The sequence below is a fragment of the Mauremys reevesii genome, linkage group 6, assembly GCF_016161935.1.
Source record: "Mauremys reevesii isolate NIE-2019 linkage group 6, ASM1616193v1, whole genome shotgun sequence".
In the NCBI taxonomy this organism is placed as follows: Eukaryota; Metazoa; Chordata; order Testudines; family Geoemydidae; genus Mauremys; species Mauremys reevesii.
In genome coordinates, this window is record NC_052628.1 from 33,710,323 (window position 1) to 33,731,830 (window position 21,508).

The window sequence follows — 21,508 nt, forward strand, 5'->3', positions numbered from 1 at the left end:
CATCAGAGAGGATTTGAAAACCAGTTTCATGACTGGCCAGGCTTCGGTGTTTCAGTTGTGTGTGTTTCTCCTTGATGTAAACCCACCCCCTTTGTTGATTTTAATTCCTGGTAAGACAACCACCCTCCCCTCTTTGAAATAAAGTAACTATACTGGCAACGCTTTTCTAGTGTTCATCTGGCTGTAGTCTAGACAGGGCTATAGTGGCTCGGAAATTTTTTTGACAACAGTGCAACAATATGCTCAGCAAGAACATGAGCACTCTGGAATATGGATAAAGTTCTAAAGACTGGACAGCATTGTGTGGAAAGATGTATCATTTTCATCACATGCAGATACAAAGAATCAGACAAGGAAAGTGAGCAAACCCAGCTGAAAGACATTTTGAAAATGATGACAAGCTAAAGTGCTAATGTCACAAGAAACCAGTTACTTTTGCGTAACTTATTTGGTCACATTTATCCCAAAGATGAGCCAATTGGCAGTGTCATGGGTAGGTCTTTATCTTAAAATAAAGTATATGGAGATATTCCTATCTTATAGAACTGGAAGGGACCCTGAAAGGTCTTTGAGTCCAGCCTCCTGCCTTTGCTAGCAGGACCAAGTACTGATTTTGCCCCAGGTCCCTAAATGGTCCCCTCAAGGATTGAGCTCCTAACCCTGAGTTTAGCAGGCTAGTGCGCAAACCACTGAGCTATCCCTCCCCCCACTAAATTTTGAATGAAAGCTAGATGGTGACCGAGGATAGCATAATGTAAAACACTATTGGGGTGGCAATTTAAAGAAACATTGCAAATATAAAAGAAAGGTATAGAACAGATCAGAATGGTCAACAAAAGACTTGCACTAAGAGTCAGTAGTTACGCAGCACTTGCTGTTGTTGTATTTTAGACAGTTATAATGTGTGCTTTTTCCTGTTATAATAGACAGTTATGCTCACCCAAAGCATTAGTAAATTGCACTGTACTGTATGTCACAGTATTCTGCTATTGAAGAAAAGATCTAGCAGCAGCAGCCCATTTCTATTGTTTGTGCCAGAATAAGTACTGGTCCATTTACCACTCAGTCTTTCCATTGTGGTAGAGGGGCATGATTCCATGTGACTTTTGACCTTTGTCACCTTGACTTGTGGAAACTTTTGCAGATAAGATTTTTTTTTAAAGCACTCTGCTCACTGCTACAAAGGATATGTGTCTGGACCCATTTGCTTGTTTGTATTCCTCACTAGGGTTTGTAAGTGACTATCAGGAAGAGAGAAAGAGAGAGAAAAAGTCTAGTAGAAAGTGAAGAGTGATTCAGAAATGTGTCTGTTCTTTCCATTCAAGCCACTGTACAGAAACTATGCCTCTATTGTGGGACAAAGACCTTTGAGCAGAGTGAGATGTGTTTATGCTGCTCCTATCAAAGAGCCTTTCATCTCCACAAAGCAAATTATTAACACATTCCATTGAAGATGTGGGGGTGGAGGGCAGGCCTTGGGAAAAAGCTGGCCAAAAATGAACATTTTTTTTATAAACACTTTTAATGATAGTGAATGGCTCCTTGCCAAGGCTCTTATGCCCAGTGAAGCACTGCAGGCTGATTGTTTGTCTGGAGAAGTCCCGTGGGCTGAGCCTTTTGTGCCGAGGAATTTCCAATTTGAAAGCCAGTGGTGTGGGAGGTGTAGGCCTTTCCAGGTTCAGCGAGTTAAGGCATGTGTTGCCAGTTGCCTTAAACCTGCACCAGAGATGATTTTTTGTTAGATGAATGAACATCAGCCACTGTTCCAGATAGTAAATCTTTGCCTTTCGAGACAAGCTAAAAACATGGGGAGAAACCTACACAAAATATATATAGCAGTGTTCTGGCTTTGTCAATGGATTACTCCTCATAGCAGACATCCTTTGCAGATTTCTGGTTACCTAGCAAGTCTTTTCTAAGGAAGAACTTAGCTTATAAGATGTATTCTTAGTAAACAAATATCTATGTTTCCAAATGTGTGCTATATTTGCTTGGAATAAGGTTGCTAAAAAGCTGAGGTCTCAATTTAATTTATTTATAACTGGGGTAAAAATCCAAGTTCAATAGCTCTGACATTTTGGTTTCTCTTCTGCCATGTCTTCTGTTTCCACATAATGCCAAATCAGTGATGCCCATGTGAATGTCACTTTTTTAACATCACTGTGATTGACACTAGAGAGAACGTGAATTGATTCAAAAATCACCTTTCAAGTTCCTCTGCAATTCAAGGGCCGGCCTTTGGATTAAGAGGTACTCACACTCAGAGTTTAGGTGAATCCAGATAGTGATGGCTGGTTTCCTTTTGGCCAACTTTCCACCTCCTCTTGTGAATAGGAGGGGATGTGTAAATGATTTTTTTCCCCAGCAGTACAGATTTTGGAAACATATGTCAAACTTCTTCATTTACTGAAGTAGTGACTTCAAAGATCATCATCATAAATGGCAGCATCACTGACAGATGTCGTCTTCGTTGTGTTTTCAGTCACAGGATAAACAAGGCACCATTTAATGAACCATAGGCATATCCTAGCATGATGGCTTCCTGTATTTCACATTTTAATGGTTCCCCTATAAATTGCAAACCATTCTCATAGCTATGACATAATATTAAATCTGGTTTAGCCCACAGGGTATTTTTCTCTTCCTGAGGAGCCACATTAAGATTTCTGATTGATTATTCTGAAGATCAGTGGCTTGCATGTACCCACATATCCCAGAGAACTTCCCCAGTTGTGGTAAGCATTGCTGTCTCTATTCAGAGCATTTTCCCTTTGACCCTCAGGTGCTGCTATTGTCAACCCTTTGTACTTTTTTTTTTCGTGTGACCCAGGTGCTTAACCTCAGCAGACATAGTTTTCAAGAATGTGTTTTTCTTTGAACTGGTGCTCCACTCACTTGGAAACACTTAAGTGATAACACATAGGTGGGTAGAGAATCCAGGATTTCCCTCCATGTTTGAGCTGTTTAAGTTTGAAAGTTCTACGTGAGTAAAGTGGAAAAGACATATACAGTTGACATGCTGAGCTACAGCCCTTAAAATAAGAAAGGAGAATAATATTCTGACCTGGCCCTCTGTCTCAATCCACTTTCATTCATTTTTATCATGAAACTGGTAGAGGAAAGCCCAACACTTAAAAGTAGAAGACTGACAATCCACCTCCAGAACTCTGGGGACAGACAGCAAGGGTGTAATAGCAGACTTTGACAAAATCCTGCAACGAGACAGTGAAGGGGTGGCAGAATAAAGATCCTCTATTTCCAGTAACTACATGCCCTGCTTCCTGTCCCACTGACGCTCTCCTCTCTGTGATCCAGGAACAGACCTGCCTAACTTCCAGTCTTTGGCTGCAGACTCCAGCTTTTTGTCCCATTCTACAGCTCCTTCACCTCTCTGCTGAGCCTGGGTTTTTTTTTTTGGCTAGCCATGAGAGGGGGTTTGTTGTAAACCTTTCTTTGACCCACTCCTGGCAGCAGCTGCCTTCCCTGCTTGCAGGCTGGAAGCCACCAGTTGAGAGATGCCGTTTTTCTCTGCCCTGTTGACTTCTCAGTGGGGGAGTAGTGTGCTGAGGCAGGGAATTGCTGAGGGAAGTGAGCATGTTGAGGGATCAGCCAGGAAACGGAGAGGGGGACTTCCTGCTAGTCCACCAGCACCACCAGGTCTCATTGGTGTTGGAACAGTTTTTATAGTGGGGGTGCTGAGAGCCATTGAACAAAACTATAAACCTTGTATATTATGGAAACCACTTCAAGCCAGGGGGTGCTGCAACACCCCCAGCATCCCTAGTTCCAGCACTCTTGCCAAGTCTTCTCCAACCCTTGTAGAGTTAAGATCTTGGGGAGAAGGGATCAGGATAGGGATGAGGAGAATGGCTGAGGGAAAAACCTTAAGCAGTGGAGCAACACCTGGAGGAGCAAAATCCTGTATGGGCAAGAGAAACTGAGGGAAAACTGGGGAGGAGTGACCTTGGTAAAGAGGGGATAGGGAGACTCAGTGATGGAGGTAGAGCAAGAAGGTTAGAACACCATAGGGAGAGGAGAGGTGGGCTGGGGAAGTTCTGAGGAAAAAAGGTCTCTAGCTCCCTGGGAAGAGAGAGGTCCTGCCCTTGAGATCACTGTGGTGGGGGATGAGCTTGCTGTCTGTTCACTGAGAGCACCACCTACACCTAGGTTTGTGTGAGTTCATAAAGGTATGGAATTTTTATCCGCATTGTGACAAAGTTCCTCCTCTACCTTGGTGGGTCCTGCACTTATTGGCAGATTTGCTCACCTCAGAGATCTTCCCCTCTGGTGGAACCCACAGTCTGGGTCAACACCTCCTGTATCTGATCAGGAGTTGGGAGGTTTGGGAGGAACCCGAGCCCACCCTCTACTCCAGGTTCCAGCCCAGGGCCCTGTGGCTTGCAGCTGTCTATAGTGCCTCCTGTAACAGCTGCATGACAGCTACAACTCTCTGGGCTACTTCCCCATGGCCTCCTCCAAACACCTTCTTTATCCTCACCACAGAACCTTCCTCCTGGTGTCTGATAATGCTTGTAGTCTTCAGTCCTCCAGCAGCATACCCATACCCATATCCTCACCGCTCCTTGCGCTTCTTGCTCCCAGCTCCTCACACATGCACATCACTGACTAACTGGGAGGCTTTTAACTAGTTCCAGCCAGCCCTTGATTGGTTTCAGGTGTCCCAATCAATGTAGCTATTTCCACTGCCTTCTAAAAAGATCTTAATTGGCCCCAGGTGTCTTGATTAACCTGGAGCAACTGCCATTTGGTTACCATGGTACCAGGGATTTGTTTAGCCTGGGGCTAACATACCTGTTCCTCAGTACTTTACTGTAGCCATCTGGCCTTGCCCCATCACAGCATTTATGCAAATTTTAAACAAATATGGACTTTGAGCTCTTTTGATAGCCTCAACTTGGCATGTTTGCTCAGGGATGAAGAGGGAGAGTTCCAGATTTAAAAAGTTATGGTACACAGTCAGGCTGACCCTTGTTCTTTGTCTCTGGTGCTTTGTCACTAACTCTGTGGTAGTTTGAACATAAAGGTCTTTGCAGTAACAGAATCTAGGGCCTTCAGCTGTAAAAAGCATGCTCCTTCTCATGTGAGGTAAAGAAGAATCTCCAATAGCTGCTGCAGCATTAGTAGGTTATATCCTCTGGGGATTGCAGCCACTAGAGGGTGGCATGTTAACATAAACTGTGAATATCTGACATTGCAACCATTAGAACAAAGTGGGGCACACACACAACCAGTCTATTACAAAACCACACATATGTACTAATGTAGTTCTTACATATAACTCAGTAACACAAATCTGTAGAATTTCAACTGATCTTTCAGAGAAAAGTATCAATTAGATGACAAAGGATTTTTTTGCTTATAACCATTTCAGGAATAAATTCAACTTTTGTTAAAGATAAACAAGTGTGCTGTGGAAAATCTGCCAACTGAACATGCTCACTTCATTGATATTCTTTTAAAAAAATGACTTCAGTGATAAACTCAAATAAACAGAGTCCTACAAATCCGCGGATATCTGCTTTATATCTGCGGATCTCCACGGACCATTTTTGTGGATAGTGGATTGGATGCGGATACTCACCAGTGGTGCCTGGTCCACTGTGTTTGGCTCGGGCAGCCCATGGGATGCAGCACACTCAAGGCATCGGCAGCAGCCAGTAGCTGGGGCTGGGCAGCAGGTCAGAGTTGTGGCTGTCCAGCACCCATTTGCCACGCTGCTTCCTGTCCGGAAGCTCTGACCCCTTGGGCAGTGCCAGTGGCCCCATCATAGCCTGGCCCAGCAGCACTGGCCGTGCTCCTAATCCTGGGACCAGCCCATGGGCTTCTGGGCAGTAGGGCCTGCCCCTGGCCATGAGGATTGGAGCAGGCGGGGTCCTGGTGCCCCACCCCTCCACCCCACTGTGATGCAACACACACTGCTACTGATGTGTGCTGTTGCTCGCGAGCCCCTTGGAGCAGCACGCGATGCTACACTTCTTCCCTCCCACCACCTCTGCACTGCCTCTTACCCCCAAGTCCCCACCCTCATGCTGCCCCCTCCCCCCAAGGCCCCACCCTTGCGCATTGCCTCTTTCCTGCAAGACCCCACCCCCCACTTCTTCCCTGCCCCACCTCCCATCGCTAGCCTTTGTGAGACAGCTTGCTGCTGAGGGTGTGGATACAGGTAAAAGACGGCTAGCAGATGGCGGGTCAGATCGTGGGTTGATCCTGGCAGATGCGGATTAGATGTGGATCCACATTTTTGTATCCACGCAGGGCTCTATAAATAAAGCCAATAAATATAAAAATAGTAAGCATTAAAAGAACTGTTTTATAGTATCTGCATTTATTATTTTGCTTTATAGGTAATTTTAGATCTGTTGTATTATTAATCAGAACACGTAGTTGATAATCGGCTAAATTATTTTTAGTCTATATTATATGGAGTTCAGACTGAGCCAGTTAGTTTACAGGAATTTCTCAGCACTCCCCAATCTACAATGCAGAAACCTCAACTTCTGAAAAGCCTGAGGAGAGGCAGGGACACAAGTTCAGGGTCACAGTTTTCTTTAGGTCCTTTCTTTCTCATTGATATCATAATAATTGCATGGAAATTGGGTCTACCAGGTAAATGGTAGAAAACTGCTGCTGAGAATGGGTGACAACCATGGCTCTGGGGAAGACTTTGCACTGCTTTCCCCCAATACCAGAGTGGGTACGCTAGAAAGCATTTAGATGCACAGCACTGCACATTATTTTGCACTAACAAAAATAGTTCTTAAAAGGTACTAAAATAGTGCTTCTCTCTGCAGTGACCCTGTTAACCAAGAATATTTGAAAACACAAGCTGCTTCTTGTTTGGCATTTATCCATCATGTTGCATCTGAAAACTAGGTCAGAGAAGACTGACTTTTTGACACACACTCTCGCATCATCACTCTTCATTTTGAACTGCAAGGTCACACTGATTCAGTGGCCTGAGGAGAGGCATAGCTGCCAGAGCAGCTGAGAGTTCCTATTCATGGCAGATTACATGTTATGAATGAACTGTGACAAAAAAGCATACCTGTCAGCTGTATGACAGGCTGATTAGGTTAATTAAATCATTGTCTACAAGTACGATCATTAGAACTGACAACTGTTTAAATGAAAATAAAAGAGAGGTAATATTCTAGGAGCAGCAGCAGAGTTCGGAAGTACTATTTAGATAGGAAAGGAATCTATAACAGACAGTGACTAATACTTCCCCTTAGGCAGTCTCACTTAAAAATAATGGGGGGGAGGGGGAATCATGGTCAATTGGGTTTGTTTTGTTTTTTACTTATAATAATGAGGCTCAAAATGGACAATTAATTTTTAATCAGTTTTATGGGCTGCAAACATAATGGTAGCCTTGAGGTAACCTTGGGAAAACCCTAACTTTCTGTTCACGAGAAAGGTCTGCTTTACATACATATTCACCTGTATTTTTTGCATTCGTCTAGACAAGGTGTAAGAGTCTCTCTCGTAATCCTGAAGGGCTCAATTTTTCAGTAAAAGCCTTGGGTCTAAGTGATCAGGAGGATGGCAGCACTGTCAATGGGATGCAAAAATAGGGTACAAGACTATGATTTGGGAGTAAAGAGAAGGAACTCCATTTTGGTCATATTAAATGGAAGTGACCAGAGAGGTATGCAGCCGGAAATGTCAGTGAGAGCAGTTAAATGAAATGCAGTGGTGGATGGAGGGAGACAAATCACAAGTGGAAAGGCAGGTTTGTGAATCATTAGCTTATATAGCAGTTGCTGCCAGGAGTGGATAAGATCATTCAAAGAAAGGGTGTAGAAGTAGAAGATGAGAGGGCCAAGGACTAACCCTGTGGGTTCCTCATAGAGAATGGATGCTGTTGGAACAGATGGAGAGGGAAGGAACCTGAAGAGGACAGCTTTCCAAAAGACAAGATGGGATGAGATTTTGTAGAGTATGATTGACAGTGGCAAAAATGTCAGAGAGATGATGGAAGAGGAGGATGGAGTAGACGCCCGGGACATTTGGTCAGGAGGAGGTCATTAGAGACCTAGCCATGTGAACCCTGGTGTTCACAATTCTTCACATTATTTTTAACCGTGTGGCCTTAATAGTGCCTTTATATAGATTTTTGCATTTCATTTCCTAATTTTTTGTTTAAAAAGAGTAAGAAAAAAGCAAAAGTCTGTACTTAATGTTTTTAAACACACACACATAAGAAAAGGAATAATGTAAATCAAACATTAATGAAAAACCCTTCCATATAACATTAACTATTCTTCTCCTTATTGGGCTGTCACATAAGGACTGTATCAGAGGGTAGCTGTGTTAGTCTGTATCCACAAAAACAACCAGGAGCCCAGTGGTACCTTAAAGACTAACAGATTTATTTGGGCATAAACTTTTGTGGGTAAAAACCCCACTTCTTCAGATGCATGGCGTGAAGATTACAGATACAGGCATAAATATACTGACACATTAAGAGAAGGGAGTTACCTTACAAGTGGAGAACCAGGGTTGACAAGGCCAATCCAATCAGGGTGGATGTGGTCCACTCCCAATAACTGAGGAGTATCAATACCAAGAGAGGGAAAATTGCTTTTGTAGTGAACCAGCCACTCCCAGTCCCTATTCAAGCCCAATTAATGGTGTTAAATTTGCAAATGAATTGTAGCTCTGTAGTTTCTCTTTGAAGTCTGTTTTTGAAGTTTTGTTGTTGAAGGATGCCTACTTTTAAATTTGTTATAGAATGTCCAGGGAGATTGAAGTGTTCTATTACTGGTCTTTGTATGTTACCATTCCTGATGTCTGATTTGTGTCCATTTATTCTTTTACGTAGAGACTGTCCAGTTTGGCCAATGTACATGGCAGAGGGGTACTGCTGGCACATGATGGCATATATCATATTAGTAGATGTGCAGGTGAATGAGCCTCTGATGGTGTGGCTCATGTGGTTGGGTCCTTTGATGATGTCGCTAGAGTAGATATGGGGACAGAGTAGGCGACAGGGTTTGTTACAGGGATTGGTTCCTCGGTTAGTGTTTCTGTGGTGTGGTGTGTAGTTGCTGGTGAGTATTTGCTTCAGGTTGGGGGGCTGTATGTAAGCGAGGACGGGCCTGCCTCCCAAGGTCTGTGAGAGTAAGGAATCATTTTCCAGGAGAGGTTGTAGAATCACACTAGTGCCTTAAACCAAGACAGACTCAGAGCATGGCTATTTACTATCTTTAAAGGACCAAACTTGATGGGGAATCTGGGCTACTGTTGTGAGAAAAACAAGCATTGGAACTTTATTGCTGTCTGTGTTTTTGTACAGCCTTATTTACTTATAATACCACAAAAAAATATAATAGAAGTAACTCCCCTACTTACATAGAATTTTATAACCAAAATGTAGGAAATGTTTTGCTGGTTTTTATTGATGAAATAATACACACAACAAAAAATCACTGCGCAATAATTTCGTGACATTGTGTATGAACTAAATCACACCCTCCTCAACTTTATAGATTTAAGGTCAAATTTTCAAAAATGCTCAGCATTGCCCTAACTCTGTTTCCGCTGAAGTCCATGGAAAAATGCGCATTAAATTCAATGAGAGCAGTTATGCCAACATTGGGCCAGGGATGAGAAGTTTGGGGTGCAGCAGGCAGGCTGCCCTGGGGCTGGGGCAAAGGGAGGCCAGAGAGGACGACTCCCCCCAGCCCTCTCCCCGCCAGCAGCAGCAGCAAGCTCCAGGGGAGAGGAGGGGAAGGGGGCCCTCCATGGCCCCCCCGGCACAACACTCAACCAAGCAGCCCCAGACTGCTCAGGAGGTCTGGCCAGGATAAGCCCCCTCCAGAGTCACCTGCCAGGGGGGATCGCCATGCACCTCCTCCCTCTGTAGGTGCAGCAGCTGCCTCACCCTGCCCCCAGCGCCACTCCCTTGTAGCTAGCTGTGGCAGTGGCTGGCACGGGTGCAGAGTGCGGAGCTGCAGGGGGCAGATGCCCACTGCTCAGGGAAGGCAGGGACACTCGGGGGAGGCGCGTGGGGGGACACTCCGGCGGAGGTGCGCAGGGACGGCAGGTGGAGGTGGGCCCCCCTGCCCTGGGCCCTGAATTTGCTGAAGCCCGGGCATCACAGGCCCCTATAACTCACCACCCCGGTGAAGATTAGTCACTTGATATTTGTACAACATTTACAAATACGGTATAGGCCATCATTTAAATAAATGGGGGCCCAGTGTTAGGCTCCTAAAGCCACATTTAGGCACCTAAATAAAAGTGGTCTAGATTTCAAATGTGTTGAGCACCCAGGTGCTTCACCTGTAGGCAGTGAGAGCTGCTGGATGCTCAGCACCTTGGAAAAAAATCAGACTTTTATTTGGGTACCTAAATATGAATATAAGAATCTAACTTTGCACCCTCACTTTTTAAAGTCATTGCCATAAAATGTGAAGTATATTATTAATGCAGTCAATTCAGATAAGCATCCAGAGCATCCAAGTATGCTTACCATTAGTTTAGCCAAATGAATTTGAGCCCACCTTCTATCCAGGGAGCCCCCACATCATGACAGATGATTGTAGGGCAATGCTTAGCTGTAGCGTATGGGTATGTCTACTCTGCAGCGGGGAGCAAGCTCAAGCCTTGCTAGCACAAGTTTGTCTACCCAGGCTAGGAAGCTCACTCCCAATGTGGACATACCCTTAAGGGCTGGAGAGACGTCCCACTTTCAGCAAGAGACACTGGGGGGAGGAGCCAGCTACAAGGCAGCCTTGGTTCTTTTGTCTTCTTCCTGCTACAGCTGTACAAGCTGGTTGCTACAGCCAAGAAGGTTATAGCAGTCATGCTACAGGAGACAAAAATAGTTGTAGGGTGTCTTGGGTGAGTGTGTGGGGCTCATTTATAGGAATTTCCCATCCCAGAACATCTCTACTGTTCTCACTGAACAGTGAGTGAGTTTTGTTTCCCACTTTGTGCAAAGGACCAACCTTCCCTGATGAGGTTGGCCCAATGTGCAGCTGGCTAACAGTGATGTCTTTGAGGACATATAAGCATATATATCCTGTTGTCTTGATAGGGCTGGCTACACATTTCTCATGTAGTACATGCAAGATGCAGATTAGATGAACACCAGAGGCATGGTTAGCTGCAGACTGACCAGTATAAAAACAGAGCAAGCAAACATTAAAACAGAGATAACAATTATAGGCTTTACTGCAAAATTTTCATCTGGATCCAGATTTTAACCTTTCCAAAATTAGAGGATGTTTGGATTTGGAGTTTTATTTTGAGCCCATCTCCATCTATAACTAACAAAAAAGTTCTTCATACAACGTGCCAATTTGTGCAGATGGATGAAAGGAGCTTTGGATTCTTAATCAGTGCTCCTCCGACCTCTGCAATACTACATCTGTTTTGGATAATGAAGGAACACAATTGAATAAGATCTTTAGTATGCTCTTCTAGTTTAATATATTTCTATAATTAGTTCAGAATATTATATTAGAGAAATTAAAAACAACAAAAAGAAGTACATATTAATAGCAACAGGACTCAGATCGGAGCAATGATATAAACCAGAGAAACACACAACTTATGGAAATGCCCTGGTCAGCACACTAATAAAATTTTCTTTTCTTTCCTCTTGACAAAGGCTACATTTTATAGCGCAGCCTCCTTCTGACAGCTGTGTTAATACAGTTAGATGTTGTTACTGAGAAACAGAGAAATGTCTAGAAATAGACTAGATCCTCTCATTGATTTAAAAACAGCAGAGTTTGAAACAAAACCATTTAAAAATAGATTCAGTTTCTTAGCTGATATTGTGAATAACTCCAAACTTGGTGGTGAACTAAAATGTCACAATAACTCTACAGTTTAAAAAGATTGCTGTCCATTTTGTCTGATAACAAATATTCTCATAACCATTTTATATTTGATTTAACTTCATTGTTTAGAAAGATCGAGAGAAAAATAAATTAGGGCTAGATTCTCAACTGCTGTAAATTGGTGAAGCTCCACTAATTTTACTGGAGCAACATCAATTTATGCCCGCTGGTGATCTGGTCATCTCTAGCCTTGTATTACTGTACATACAATAGGGGGATTCTCTGACAATATGACAACATGGTTATCTTCTCTGTCCTTGTAAGCAACAGAGCTAAAAGACCATGAATAGATGCATTTAATCACATCTAAGGTGACCCTTCTCTCCAACCCCTCCAGGTAAGAGAGTTTACTGTGAAGAGGGAGTTGGAAAAAAGAATAGATGGTGCAGATTATCTGTGAGCATTAGAGCAGGATTAAATGGCTAAAAATGAACTCCTATCCTGCTATCCCAGACAGTCTCTGTAATTTGGCACAGAGAACATTTTGTCATTGTGCCCATTCCTATATAATAGTGTTTTAGTGCCCATCACTACCAGTTCTCTGCTTTTCACTGATTTAGAGAAGCCTTTTGTAATACAAATTGCTGGAGAAGGGGACATGGATCTTGGATCCACCCTTATCAAATTTCAAATCCATACAACTAATGCTAACAGAAAAGACACAATTGTAAATAGCTTCTCCACAGGCTTTCAGAAACCAGCACTGTTTCTGACTGTGCAACGCATATTCTCTTTCCGATTCATTCATTTCACGGGACAGCCTGTAATCATCACAGTCCTCCCTCCTGACCAGGTGGTTGTCAGAATTTGGGAGGCTGTGGGTGGAGTACTGAAAGGAACACTACGGAAGTGCCAAGAACTGTAAGGAAGTGCTGTAATTCATACAACCTTACCCTGGAGCCTTACAAACACATTTGGCACATAGCTACAGTACAGCTTCTCTTTGTATCATTGTGCAATTAAAAATACAGTGTTTGGTTTAGATATGGGTTAGATTTGGTTAGGGAAGTTCAGGTATCTCTTTACACAAAGTTTCTGCCTAACTGCTGATATTTTGCAAGTTCCCCTTCTTTAATATGACTGGCCGATTACCTTGCACTGCCTCCCTCAATTTAATAGTAATTAAAGGGCTTCTTGGAGTAAGTGAGGCAATTAATACATACAAGTGTTGTGAACGAAACTAAATCTTAACAATAATGAGAAATGAAATTAACAGAATGATAGAGATGCAGATTCAAGCACTCAAAAGTTAAGACATACCAGACTTCACATTTTGGCAGTCCTGGGCTCCCTACATCCAGTCCCACTCTCCACCAACCCATGCTGGGCTCCTCTTCAGATCTCCGTTCCCCCTCCCCTTAGCTCTGTCTAACCATAGCTTGGCAAGCCCTACCCTTTCTAACCCTACCGTAGCCCAAAGAGTCTATCCTCTGTAACCCTAACCATAGCCTGGAGAGACCTAGACTCTGTAACCCTAACCCTAGCCATGGAAGCCCTAGTCACTGGAACCCTAACCTTAACATGGGGAGCCCTGCCTCTGTCACCTTACCACACAAAACCCTACTCCTTTTAACGCTAACCCTAGCCCAGGCAGCCCCACCCTCTGTGTATCTAACCATAGAAGAGAGAGCCCTACCTTCTTTTTCCCTAACCCTAGCCCAGGGAACCGAACTCTCTGCGTCCATAACCTTAACCTGGGGAGCCCTGACCTGTGTAACCCTAACCCTAGCCTGGGGAGCCCTACCCTCTGTATAACAAACTGTAGTCCAGGGAGTCCTCCCCTCTAGGGCTCTAAGTCTAAGCCTAGGCCTGGGAGCACTACACTCGGTAACCCTAACACTATCTTAGAGAGTCCTACCCATTGTAATCCTAACCCTAGCCCGGGGAGGCCTCCCCTCTGTATACCTAACCCAAGCTGGGCAAGCCTATCCTCTATAATCCTAACCCTAGCATGCTGAGCCCAACACTCTGTAAACCTAACCCTAAACTGGAGTGCTTGACACTTGTTTAACCCTAACTCTAGGTGGGGAAGTCCTAGCCTCAGTATACCTAACAAAAGCCCAGCTAGCCCTATTACTGTAACACTCTCCTTAGGCTGGGAGGCCTTATCCTGTGTAACTTTAACCCTAGCCCAGGCAGCCCTCCTCTTTGTATCCATAATCGTAGCCTAGGTAACCCTACACTCTGTAACCCTAACCCTAGCCCAGGGAGCCCTACCCTCTGTATAATAGGCTGGGGAGCCCTACCCTCTGTATCCCTAACGCAAGGCCAGATAGCCCTACCCTCTTTTACCTTAATCCTGTTTGAGGGAGCCCTATCCTCTGTAACCTTAACTATACTCCAGGGAGCCATATCCTCTTTAACCTGAACCACAGCCCAGGATTCCTACCCTCTGTAACATTCCACTGGGGAGCCTTACTTTCTGTAACCGTAATCCTAGGCTGGGCAGTCCTACTCTCTGTAACACTAATCCTAGACCAGGAACCCCAACATTCTGTATCCCCAACCATAGCTCGGAGACCCCAACTCTTTTTAAACACAACTCTAATCTGGAGAGGCCTACCCTCTGCATACCTAACGCTAGGCCAGGGAGCCTTACCTGCTGTAACTCTAACCCTAAACTGGAGAGCCCTACCTTCCATAACCCTAAACCCTATATCAGCAAGTTCTACCCTCTGTAACCCAAACACCATCCAGGGAGCCCTGTCCTCTAGAACCCTAACCCTGAGAGCCTTACCTTCTACTATCCTATCACTAACCCTGAGGGCCCTAACCTCTCTAACCATAACTGTAGCCTGGGGAGCTTCACCCTCTGTAACCCTAAGCATAACTCGGGGAGCCCTACCCTTCAGAACCCTAACCCTGAGAGCCCTATTCTCTGTAACCCCAACCCTAACCAGAAGAGTCTGATCCTCTGTAACCCTCACCCCACCATGGAGACCAGTACCCTCTGTAACCAGAACCCTAGGCCAGGGAACCCTACCCTCTGTAACCCTAACCCTAGGCCAGGAAGCCCTTATCCCTCTGTATCCCTCAATCTAACCTGGGGAGCCCTACCCTCTAGAAGCCAAACCCTAGCCCCAGCAGCCCTACCCTGTGTGTCCCTAGCCCTGGGAGACCTAACCTTTGTAACCCCAACCCTACCCTGGGTACCCTGTCTCCTGTGACCTTAACCTGGCCCTTGTCCCCTCTGAATTCCAGTAAAGCTGCTTCCTCTTTCTCATCTATGCTTCCTAGGCACAAAGCTGGGAGGCATTGAGAGTGTAGAAGAAACTGCCTGCCTGCTTTCAATTCTGGTACCACAGCTGTCCCAGCAGCTGAGACAAGCAATTGCAAGAAAAATCCTGCTCAGCCCCTGAAGCCCTGGGATGGTCCTTGCTCGGTGGGGATTGTGCATGGCGGGACTGGTTGGCCTATAGAAACTTTCTGGATAAGTTCTACTTTTACAATTAGTCACCTCACCCTCTAACTCGCTGTTTTGCTCCTGTTGTAATTTGTTTAGCTCCTTAAAGATATGATTAGCTTCTATACACAGTCAGATTTGTCATAAAATACATAATCCCCGTTTTAGTTGTAAAAATAATTTTTAATCCGACATCCACCCTCCCCAAATTTATGTTGTATTTTCAACATGAATTTAACAACTGCAACAACCACCACCCAAATGAATGGCCTGTGTATAATGGCATCCTTTTACTATGGTTTCTTCTGGTCTTTATAGGGAAAATAGTCCAGATACTCTGGATTGGTTTTCCTGTACTTGACCCAAGCTCAGAAGCAGAAGAAAGTGGGAAAAGGATCTAGCTCCCTTATCTGACCCTGGTGCTGATGGTGTAAGATAGACCAGACTGATGGCTGCTCCATCTTATGCCACTCTCCAGGGGCCATTACTGCAGCTGGGGACTAGCTGAACGAAACAGCATTCTGGCCATGCCCCCTTCTGCATGTACGATGGGGTAGTGGTGGAGGACCCACTACAAGTGAATGATCCTCTTGCTAGTTAAAGTGACTTTAAGCCTTCATGAGGCTCAGGATCTAGCCAATAGCTTGAGAGAACTGCATGTGCAATGTACAGTATGGGGAGGGAACACTTAGGGATCAAATTAGATAAGAACTAAAGAAATACTGATTAAGTCAGGAGGTAAAATCCTTGTTACTTGAGGCCACTAAACAATTAGGAATGTTTACCCTTGTGTGTGTGCCTAATTCTCAGTTGGGTAAACTGTTATGCTTACTTGAAAATGCCAATTGTACTTTCAGTTGGATAAGATAGTCTTCACTTCCTATTCTTGTGCTGTTAAACAGTTGCTATATTCCACTCCAAATGTGACTTCACTTCTCCTGCATGTGATTTAGGATCCTTCCAGGTAAATGTATAAATTAAAAACACAGAATATTAATAATAGGGAAGATGCTCGTTTTAATCTAAAATGGACTCCTTTTTCATAATCCATGTTATGGTCTGGTTTTGAATCTATTTACTTTTTTTAGCTTCTGAAAGGACAATTTGGGAACAGAAGTCACTTACAGAAGCCAGTATCTGCTGCTGTAGAGCATTAACTGCTCAATAATGAAGTCTTTCAAATCAAGCACTACTGGCACAAAGACGCACTTGAATCTACTGACTTGGCTGAGCACAAGATAGGGATAATTTCCATTTTTCTTTTGTTCAATATAGTATCTTTTATCTCTGAATATGAGCTACTTTCATTACAGTTCAGTTATCTTAGATATTAATTCAGTGCATAAGACTCATGTATTTTTGGCAGTTTGCTCAGTCTGTTGCATGTTCCTGAAGCAGGGGCGGCTCTAGGAATTTGGTGCACCGGAACCAAGGGACCAGCGGACCTCCCGCACGCATGCCTGTGGAGGGTCCGCTGGTCCCGCGGCTCCAGTGGACCTCCTGCAGGCATGACTGCGGAAGGCCCACCGGAGCCGGCTGCCGCCCCAAGCGTGCGCTTGGCGCGCTGGGGTCTGGAGCCAGCCCTGTCCTCAAGTGTAAAAGGGACTGCTTCTCTTAAAATAGTCTTCTATGGTAAGAAAGGTTAGGACAAAGCTGCCTTTCTTCTGTTTTTCTAAACTGAAATAATCTTCATTATCATTGCACATTTTTATAATTAATCTGATAATTCCACTAGTATAATCTACCAGAATTAAAAAACAAGTAAGTATCTTCCACTGATATGCAGCCTTAACTAAAATTCAAGGACATTTGCTTCAGCATGTCTAGTGAAGAATGAATGTGGGGAAATTATATGCTCAAATCTAAGAAGTCTCTACTGAGCACAGATTTATAGACTGTAAGGCCAGAAGGGACCATCAGGATCATCTAGTCTAACCTCTTGTACACTGCAGGTCACAGAACCTCACCCACCCACTCCTGCAATAGGTCCATAATCTCTGGCCCTACACACCGTATGCCTAACCCACCAGATCGATTAGATCTGCATTTCCTTTGTCTTGATTTAAAGCTTTTAAGTTACAAAAAAATCCACTATTTATTCTAGTTCATATTAGCAAGTGACCCGTGCCCCATGCTGCAAAGGAAGGCGAAAAATCCACAGGGTCTCTGCCAATCTGACCTGGGGAAAATTCCTTCCTGACCCCAAATACAGCAATGGGCAAGAGCCACCAGCCAGATACCTGAGAAAGAATTATGTGAAGTAACTCAGAGCCCTCCAACAGCCCTTCTCTGGTCATTAAATATTTGCTAAAAGCATTTGTTGATGGGCTATATGCCATTGTAGGCAATCTCATCATACCATCTCCTCCATAAATGTATCAAGATGCATCTTAAAACAACTTAAGGTTTTTGCCCCCACTACTCCCCTGGGAAGGCTGTTCCAGAACTTCACTCTTCTGTTGGTTAGAAACTGTTTGAGTTTGGTTTCCACCATGGATGAGGTTATTTTCTACTTCTATATCTTAGTCACCCTGCTACTTTCCCCAAGCTTCTTGTTATCCTTATTAAAAACTCAGGCAAAGTATTCACTTATGTGTTGGGCCCTGACTAGATTATCTTTATTCTTCATCCCATCCTCAGTGTTTAGCAACCCCACTTCTTTAGCCATATAAAAAGAAAAAAACAAGGAAAGAACTTGTTACTATTAGTTTTAATTTCCTTTGCAAGATCAAGCTCTGCTTGGCTTTTCACAGTTCTCACATTTCCCTATAATTTCTGACCTCCAAGAGATAGCTTAAGCCTTCTCCGCATTCAAATCCTTGAGTTCTTCAATCCAGTTGATACCAGTCAGTTCTGTGTTCTTGGGGAACCAGGGTGCGGTATCCAGCCTGTCTGACTCATGAAGGACACCCTCCCCCCCCCCCCCAACAGCCTCTGCTTGAACCAAAACCAATCAGAGAAAAGACTTGCAGAGAGCAGTGAAGGGCAGTGGGAGACACACCTAGACGCCTCCTGACAAGGGTGATAGGATTAAGGCAACTCCCCTCACCTCATCTGCATCAAAGATGGGACAGGGAGGCATCTCCATTAGCATACAGAATGGAGAACAGAGATTCCAAGGCAAGAATGCACTAAACTCTGGGACCAGAAAAGCAGGGAAGCACTGCATCATGGGGGATCTCTGCTCCAGCTGTTAATGAACCTACACCTGCACACACCCAGCTCAGTAGTTATCAGACCAATTCTAGTAATGAATCCTTGATTGATATCCAAAATACTGAAGCAGCCTAATTGCATTGTGAGCTCTCTGGAAGGAACACCATTCATAGCTAGGAGTGATCAGCTCCTATTGTCTAGCCTAAAGAAAACCCTTGAGTCATCAGTTTACCCATAAACAAATCTAGTGTTCTCCCTTGAACCATTGTTCTTTTCCCTACCAAAAAAACCCTACCCACACTCAAGTAAGTGTTCTGCTGCATGGATCCAAACTCTGCATCAGTTCCACTGGGATTTCATCATCTCCTGACTGTTTGTGCTGGGGGCTCTATCTGTCTCCAGCACTCAGTACCCTGAGCTACCACCATCACCTTCAAACCCCGATCAATTCAAGCTTCATGGAGTGATGAGATCCCTCTCTCTTTCTGTTTTCTTTTCTACCTCAGGTATAACTTTCTAACCCTGACTTGTTTGATCAGGTATAGTTTTCTATATATGACTTTTGTAACCTTGAATAATGTAACTGTTATGTTGGTTTAGGCTCTCCTTGTGTACTTATCACTAGTATTCAATAAATAACTTTTATGGTTAAGCTGGTTGCTTCCCTCTCTCTGAGCTTTACTCTTTTGTGTTTTTAGCTTCCCCATTTACTCTGCAGCAACGCTTCTTTCACCTAAGCTAAAGATCCCTGTAGCGCCCAAAAATACTGTGGTGTTACTACCAGTACAATTGTAACTTGAAAGTGGGGATAGGGACGTGCTGAACCTGTGACATACGAGGGTGGCAGCTTGGAAATGCTGCTTGACCCAGACTACTGAGTCCAGGGGCATATAAGGGTGGCAGTCTGGAAGTGCTGTTGGACCCAGCCTGCTCAGGCGTAGTCTACTCCAGTGCGGTACCTGTGGCACATAAGGATGACAGCTTGGAAGTGCTGCTTGACCCAGTCCACTGAGTCCAGGGACATATAAGGTGTCGGCTTGAAAGTGCTGATTGACCTGGTCCACTCAGACTTGCTCTGTTAGTATGTGTGTGTTCATCTGGTTCTGGGGCTGGAGGAACCCAGCCCCGAGGAACCTAGGTCCTGCAGGGAGGAGACCTGCAGAAGGGAGAAGTAGAGTTCCATATGAAAAACTCAAGTGACACAAACAGTACATTGACAGAATCACAGAAACACCCCCCCCCAAGAATAACCACCCTAATAAATGAGCATACCCCAAAGTAAAGGGCAAATCTGGTAACACAGCCCCCTTCCCTAATTAATTCCCTTAATTTTTAAAGTTTGCTCTTTTGAAATCAAGGACCGTAGTGTCACAGTTCTTAGGCTGCTGATGGATGACTGATGGATGCTGTTGTCAGAGCTGGGTGGCTGGAGAGCAGTGTCTACTGACTGGGTGCCCAGCTCTGAAGTCAGCGCCGCCGCCAGCAGCAACCCAGAAGTAAGCTTTGCAATACCATTATCCCCCCATACAATAGCCTTGCAACCCCTTTTTTCATCTAGACCCCCAATTTGAGAAATGCTGTGTACTTTTACCCTATAGTATAGTATTGTGATGGGGTGGATCACAGAAACCTCTTTGGGAGCTGCCAACTGATGTGCCAAGACTACTTCTGCCCCTGCTTTCCTGCCCCATCAGCTTAGGACTCCAGCACCCTGACTGGTTTGAGCCAGACCCGCTAGCCTGCTGCAAACCCAGACCCAGGTCTGACCCATGTCCCCTAACAGCTGTAGGCTTAAACTGAAAGCAGCTTACAGAAGTGTTCCTGTCTTTAACACTCAAATGCCCAACTCCCAATGGGGTCTAAACCCCAAATAAATCCGTTTTACCCTGTATAAGCTTATACCGGGTAAACTCATAAATTGTTCACCCTCTGTAACACTGATAGAGAGATATGCACAGCTGTTTGCTCCCCTCCCCCAGGTATTAATACATACTCTGGGTTAATTAATAAGTAAAAATACAGAAAGTAGGATTTAAGTGGTTCCAAGTAGTAACAGACAGAACAAAGTGAATTACCAAGTAAAATAAAATAAAACACACATTTAAGCCTAATACAGTAATACAACTCAGTATAGATAAAATCTCACCCTGAGAGATGTTTCAATAAGTCTCTTTCACAGACTGGACACCTTCCTAGTCTGGGCACAGTCCTTTTCCCTGGTACAGCCCTTGTTCCAGCTCAGGTGGTATCTAGGGGATTCCTCATGATGGCTGCCACTTTTGTTGTGTTCCACCCATTTATATATCTTTTGCATAAGGCAGGAATCGTTTGTCCCTCTCTGGGTTCTCACCCCTCCTTCTCAATGGAAAGACACCAGGTTAAAGATAGATTCCAGTTCAGGTGACAGGATAACATGTCACTGTAAGACTTCATTACCCACTTGCCAGCACACACGTATACAGGGAGACTTACAGGTAAAACAGAGCCATCTGCAGACAATTGTCCTGGTTAATGGGAGTCATCACGATTCCAAACCACCATTAATGGCCCACACTTTGCACAATTACAATAGGCCCTCAGAGTTATATTTCATATTTCTAGTTTCAGATACAAGAGTGATACATGTATACAAACAGGATGACCACACTCAGTAGATTATAAGCTTTGTAATGATACCTTACAAGAGACCTTTTGCACGAAGCATATTCCAGTTACATTATATTCATACTCATTAGCATATTTTCATAAAATCATATAGAGTGCAACGCCACAAGTATAGTATAGTATAGTATAGTATCTTAAACCTACCATTGCCCCACTCCATCCCTGCCCTAAGTGCAGGAACAGAGTGACTATCAGACCCTGGATTTTAAAGAAAAGGTTTGAATGACAATTGAGTTAATTAATTAGTATTAGCAAAGTGGTACCGTAAAAATGGGAAAAGGTTCAAAATACAAAATATAAAGTAGGAAAATAAAACAGAGATTTATAAGCCAAAAAAAGAAAAATGTCGTAAGTGTCAAAAAGAGCATACGCTGTTTTAGCCAGTCAGTAGCTCCGGGATCAGCAGTGT

At 44.1% G+C, this 21,508-nt stretch overlaps 1 protein-coding gene across 7 annotated transcripts in view; it reads right to left on the reverse strand.

Moving 5' to 3' along the window:
* Nucleotides 1–21,508, reverse strand: part of ANKRD55 (ankyrin repeat domain 55) — a 170,856-nt gene that overhangs the window by 145,535 nt on the left and 3,813 nt on the right. For 4 of the 7 annotated variants that reach the window (XM_039544225.1, XM_039544224.1, XM_039544222.1 and 1 more), the window contains exon 1: nt 5,603–5,948. The exons of 1 other annotated variant lie outside the window; for it this stretch is intronic. The gene's annotated coding sequence lies outside the window, so the exon portion shown is untranslated. Of the gene's footprint in view, nt 1–3,064; nt 4,194–5,602; nt 5,949–19,394; nt 19,413–21,508 lie in introns of those variants that run through there. 2 more of the 7 variants (XM_039544221.1, XM_039544218.1) reach the window with 2 other exon arrangements.